This window comes from Rhagoletis pomonella, unplaced genomic scaffold (genome assembly GCF_013731165.1).
Source record: "Rhagoletis pomonella isolate Grant_MI unplaced genomic scaffold, Rhpom_1.0 Rhpom_scaffold_00023, whole genome shotgun sequence".
Classification (NCBI taxonomy): domain Eukaryota; kingdom Metazoa; phylum Arthropoda; class Insecta; order Diptera; family Tephritidae; genus Rhagoletis; species Rhagoletis pomonella.
In genome coordinates, this window is record NW_023458577.1 from 523825 (window position 1) to 529648 (window position 5824).

General features: G+C 44.4%; 1 protein-coding gene across 2 annotated transcripts in view; it reads left to right on the forward strand.

Moving 5' to 3' along the window:
* The window catches only part of LOC118749622 (V-type proton ATPase subunit H), a gene marked incomplete at its 3' end in the record, with an annotated part of 130577 nt that overhangs the window by 61820 nt on the left and 62933 nt on the right, over positions 1-5824 (forward strand).

The window sequence follows — 5824 nt, forward strand, 5'->3', positions numbered from 1 at the left end:
GCCGACTCCGAACAGCGATTGTATTTTTATGAGAAGCTGTTTTTCATATCAGAAATACACAGAGGTTTGCTATTGCCAGCCGAGGGCTACCGCTTTAGACAACTTTTTGTTTTTTTTTTTTTTTTTTTTTTGTCGGAAACCGGGGTTGAACCCAGACCTTGCGGGGTGGTGGCGTGCACTGCTAACCACTACACCACAGTGGCCGGATTACCTTTCTAATTTCACTGTAAATTGAATTAGAAGTTGATAATTTGTTTTTTGTAGCATTTTGGCACATCTTGGTTATTCGATTTAAAAAATGAGGGGTCAAATTAAAGGGCCTGGCCTGTAAATGTGCAATAACGTTTTTTCTTTGAAAAGGGTTGCGTCCCGTCCAAAATTATTTTTATGTATTGAAACATTATGGCCCATTTTCACCAACAATACACGTTCCCGATTTCCACTGGCATATTTATCTGCTAAGATTATGGTTTGGTGGTTGTCATACGACATATTTCCATTGCCGTCATAAAAATAACACGGTTCAACAAAATTTGGTCGTATTTTATCTCAAAAGCAGGGCTGACCACATCTTATAAGTTTTTTTATACCACGTCCAGTTTTTGAAAAAAAAGAACTCTTGAGCTGTCAAAAAATAGAAGACATGGCAAATTTTAAAAATAAAATGTGAAATTAAAAAAAAACGTCAGCAAACGTCAAAGCTGTGAAGTTGTGTTTGTTTTTGCTCTCATTTAATATCTTATTTTGCAAGAGATTGATTAAAGTGAAAAGTATCAAGAGACGTTTGGTGCACAATTTAAAGTTAAGTAAAATATCAAAATTTCTAGTGAATTTGATAAATTTAATTTAACATTATTAATTATGTGTTCCGAGTCTTTTCTTTCATATAATTATATTGTTGTTATGAATTTATTCTGTTTATCCATAATTACAATTGTGTTTTTTTGTGCACATTTATTTTGCTCTGTTTGTCATTTCTGCTATTTCATCCTTGTCACAGCTGTTTGCTTTGTGTCAAAAATACAGTGTATTTAAACTGTTCGCTACATAGAATTCATGCTAATAATTATCAGCTGATTGTTTTCTTTTGCTACATCGCTTTTAAAACTGTTTGCATTTTTGCCTCAAATATTATATATAAACCTACAAACATATCCAGAGATATCATTTCAAATATGTCGTGTATTTACGCCAATTGTCACGTTAAGAGCGACGCCTATGTGTCATGCTGGCTTTGCGATGGGATTGCCCATATGTTGTTGTTGTTTTAGCGGCACAACCAAGCCCCGCCTATTTCGGGTCAGCATTCAATCATTGTCGTCAAGCTCAACTTACGGGAGGCCCAGGAAACAAGCTGTTTCAATGGGGTCGGACCAGAGGGAGAGGGGTGTTAGTTGAGTCGGATTGAGCTGGCATGTGAAGAGGTGGTTGGTGTCGTAGGGGATTCTTCACATGCCGGGCACTCATTGGGGATATTGGGGTCGAGTCTGGACAGGTAGCTGTTGAGGCGGCTACAGTATCCAGACCGTAATTGAGCCAGGGTAACGCGCGTCTCTCTTGGCAATTGAAGCTCCGTTTCTTCTGCGGGTGGTGATTGGGCTCCGATTACGGCATTCATAGGTCGAGAGTCAAGGTAGGTGGTCACTGACTCTCTATGGATGTCGTTAATAGCTCGTCTGTATGTCTTCGGGTCCAGTGGTTGGTCTAAGTATAGCTGGACTGCGTCCTTGTATACGAATAGGTGCCCCTGACCTGCCTGGGCGGAGGCTCCTCCTGTAGCAGAGGTCTGTTTGGGTGTTCGCTTCGGTGGCACCCCACCAGAAATTGCTTGCAAAGCATTTTGTTGTGTTGCCTAACGGGGAGCACTTGGGCCTCGCTGTGTAGGTGGTGCTCAGGCGTCATCAGGAGGCACCCAGTTGCTGTGCGGCATTCTGACAAGTCTGTAGCTTCGTCCACTGCGTCCAACTAGTAGCCGGTGTCCAAACTGGCGCAGCATAGTTTAGAACCGGCCGGCCAATTGCCTTGTATGTTGCCAGCAACGTTTCTTTGTCTTTGTCCCAAGTGCTGCCGGCGGGCGACTTGAGGACCTTGTTGCGGCTCTGTACTTTATTGACAACTGCGGTTGTGTGCGTGGATTAGGAGAGCAGGCTATCGAAGGTGACCCCTAAAATTTTCGGGTTGTTTATAGTCGGTATTGGTGTGCCATCGACGTGTATACCTAATTCTAGCCTGACCTCCTTCGTCCAGGTGGTGAAGAGGGTCGCCGTTGATTTCGTTGGGGAGAGTGTTAGGCTCCTTGCAGTGAAGAAGCGAGAAAGGCTGGAGAGATAGTAGTTTACTTGTGAGCAGAGGTCATCAATTCCGAACGAACGAAAAATGACACTGAAGATGGCACAACGCCGAAACCGGTTTGTCTCCAAACCAAATTTGACAAGGGATGACGGAAATTCGTTCCATAATACATCATACACCCACCCTGTCGGAAAAAACAACAACAACCAAAAAGGAAAAAAGTCATCAATTCCATTCCCGGACGCCAAATCGAGCAATCGTCAGCGTATGAGATCAGGGAAACTTCCTCAGTTGGCTGGGGAAGCTTCGAGATGTAGAAGTTAAATAATAAGTGAGAGAGAACACCACCTCGTGGAACCCGTTGTTTAATTCTTCTTGGTTTCGAGGTTTGATCTCAGAAGATTACTGACGACTGTCGACCACTCATATAATTCGCCGACCATCGCTTCAGTCCCTGTGGGAGTGAGGAGGCCTCAATGTGTTCTAGCAGCGTGGAATGGCAAACGGTGTCAAACGCCTTTGACAAGTCCTGCGCTACTAGAACTGTTCTCTCACAGGGGCGGTTTCGAATTAGGCCACAAGTTATTTGGGTGTTTATGGCATTAAGTGCTGTTGCTGTGCTGTGCACTTTACGGAATCAACGCTGATGCTTCGCTGGGGTCAGGTGGCAGGTGAAGTATGGGAGTAGCAGGGCCTCTAGTGTCTTCGCGACCGTGGAAAGGAGCGTTATCGGGCGATAAGAGTCTCCTTTGTTGGAGGGCTTCCCCGGTTTCAGCAGTGGGACTACTCTACCTGATTTCCACACACCTGGAATGATGAGAGGGGCCATTGACAGGTTAAGGACCTCCGTTAGGTAAGCTACTCCCGTAGGCCCCAAATATTTCAGCACCAACATACAGATTCCGTCGGGTCCAATGGCTTTGGAAGCTTTCGCCTTCCCGATAGCCCCCTTAACTTCACAGCTGGTGAAAACAAGTGGTGCACTGTTTTTTGGCAGCTTGTTCAGCCTCCTGGTCACTCGACGTTTGGCCCTGTCTACCGAAGGATGCAATGTGAATTGCCTACTGAAGTAGGTTGCGTATTTCTTAGGGTCTGACGAAGTGCGACCTTCGAATGAGATTTCCACTCTGTCATCACGCTTCGTTGGGTAAGACAAGGACCTCACGGCTGACCAGAGCTTACTCACACCAGATGTGAAGTTACAGGACTTCAAGTGCTCCTCCCACTTTTTACACTTGTGCTGATTTACCAGTTGCCGAATATCCAAATTAAGGCCCCTCAGGCGAGGGTCCCCGGGATCGACCTGGCGTAGGTGGTCATGCTCATTTGCTAGTACATCTGCTTCGGCCGGGAAATTTGGGCGGACTTCCGCGATACGTCCGGACGGTATGAAGCGAGCCGCTGCGGCAGTGACTACCCTGCGGAACTGGCGTTCGCCAGCATATACGTTTGTGGGTGTGGGAAGGGCGGCGAAGCTGCTCTCGGTAACTTCCGCGAAGCCGTCCCAATCAGCTTTGTGCCAAATTAAAGGGCTTGACCTTTAGATGTGCAATAAGGTTTTATTTTTTTGAAAAGAGTTCCCACCTGTTAAAAAATTGTATTCAAATTATTTAATAAGGTTAATGAATTATGTACATATTACAATATGTGTATCAATCGAAATGGCTTTGAAAATGCTTTATTTTTAAACTACATGTAGGAGGGTTGCCACCTGTTTAAAAAATTAATTTAAATTTCAGCGTTTTAACCTTAACAGGTAGAATAATTAATAATAACACAATCAAATTGAATATAACATGGTCAACATGAAACATTCGTTAATAATTGAACTTCACTTATTGTGCATTCTCAATAGAAGAAAAAACACAATTATATACAAGATGGGCGGACAAAAAACAAGAAAAAATAATGAAGGAAGTGGTCGTTCGAAAAAAGTCTGCCGAGGTTTTGCTGGTGGACGAAAAGCCATATCGTCATTAATTTGCTCTGATTCAACCAAATATAGACGAGCCCATAAGATCGCTGATTATGTCGAGAATGATGTCCAAATCTTGGAGCTTGCTTTAAGTATTGCGAAAAGAAGGAAAGGTATGGCACAAGTCAAAAATGTAGGCAACGAAACAGGCAAGTGCGGCTCAAGCATACTTAAGCACACTGGGACTCAGCGTTAGCATTTTATTTAGAGCTTGATCTGAAAAACCGTTCTTACGTTGCTATAGCAAGGGACTCTGCCCAGGGGAGCTTCTAGGAGCCGTGCAGGCTCTTCGAGTGTTGGGTAAGGTACATTACGCGGGCGGGTAGCCGTGGAGGCTGATTGTGCCGTTTGGCTTGAGCAGCAGGGAACCGCATAGCTTGTGGTCCACTCCCGGTGAAACCTAAGACCTGAGCAGGTTCTTAGGTGACTCCATCCGTTGCATGAGTTGCACCCAACCGAAGTGGAGTTCGGATGGAGTCGATTCTCGCAAACGCAGCAGAAATATGTTTCCGGTCCGGGGTTGGGCTCAACGCCCGCCCGGAGAAGAAGGATGCGGAGCAATCCGGCTGCAAGGAGTTGCTCCATGGACGAAAATTGATTGAAGGGTATCGCCGATCTAAGTGGGGTTAGGTCGCCGAAACAACAGCCCTTGGTCATTCCGGTACGTACAACCGGCTGGCGTGGGAATGGGATTGCCCATATAAAATGTGCTGGTTTGATCGGTAGGGTGTTAGATGCTATTAATGAGGGAAAGGGTCTTCGTAGGTCTTGTCAAAAATCGCGATCAACCGAAGTCGATTTATTTAAATTCTTTAGACAGTCCAGAAATGGTTTTTCTGAAATCGGGAAGGATCTGTCGGCGCTTGTTGAAAAATTTAAGCAGTATGAAAAAATGTTTAAGTCTTTCACATGCCTCGACAACCCTCCAAACTCCGAGGAAAGTCGCGAAAATAAACGTAGGTGTGTTATTAGTCCACCTAAAAAAATAGTCACTGAATCTACACAGAAAAATCCTCCATGTCAGCCCTTAGATCTAATCAATCTTTCTTCTCCATGCCCTCAGGCATTGGAGCCTCCGCTATTTAAAGCTATATCCACTAGGTCTACGTCTAAAAATAATAACAACAATCAAACTGTTGATCTAACAGTGTTGACATCGACATCTAAAGCTGCCCCATCTAACATATTTAGATCCTCCGAATAACTCGGAATCCCGTATATCTGAAGTCACTACCAAAAAGTTGGTTGTAATTCCTCCGAGAAGATCAATCTTTGTCTCTAGATTTGCTAAGTACACTTCTTCGGATGATATCGTCGCTCCCAACGAAGAGTAGCACATCTCAAATTACCGTGGAAGACTAGCACTTTTCGCTATTCGCGTCGAAGACTAGCACATTTCATTATTCGCGTCGAAAAGTAGCACATTTCAGATTCTCGCGTGGAAGACTAGCACATTTCACTAATCGCGTGGAAGACTAGCACATTTCAGATTTTTGCGTGGAAGACTAGCACATTTCGTTATTTGCGTGGAAGACTAGCACATTTCAGATTTTTGCG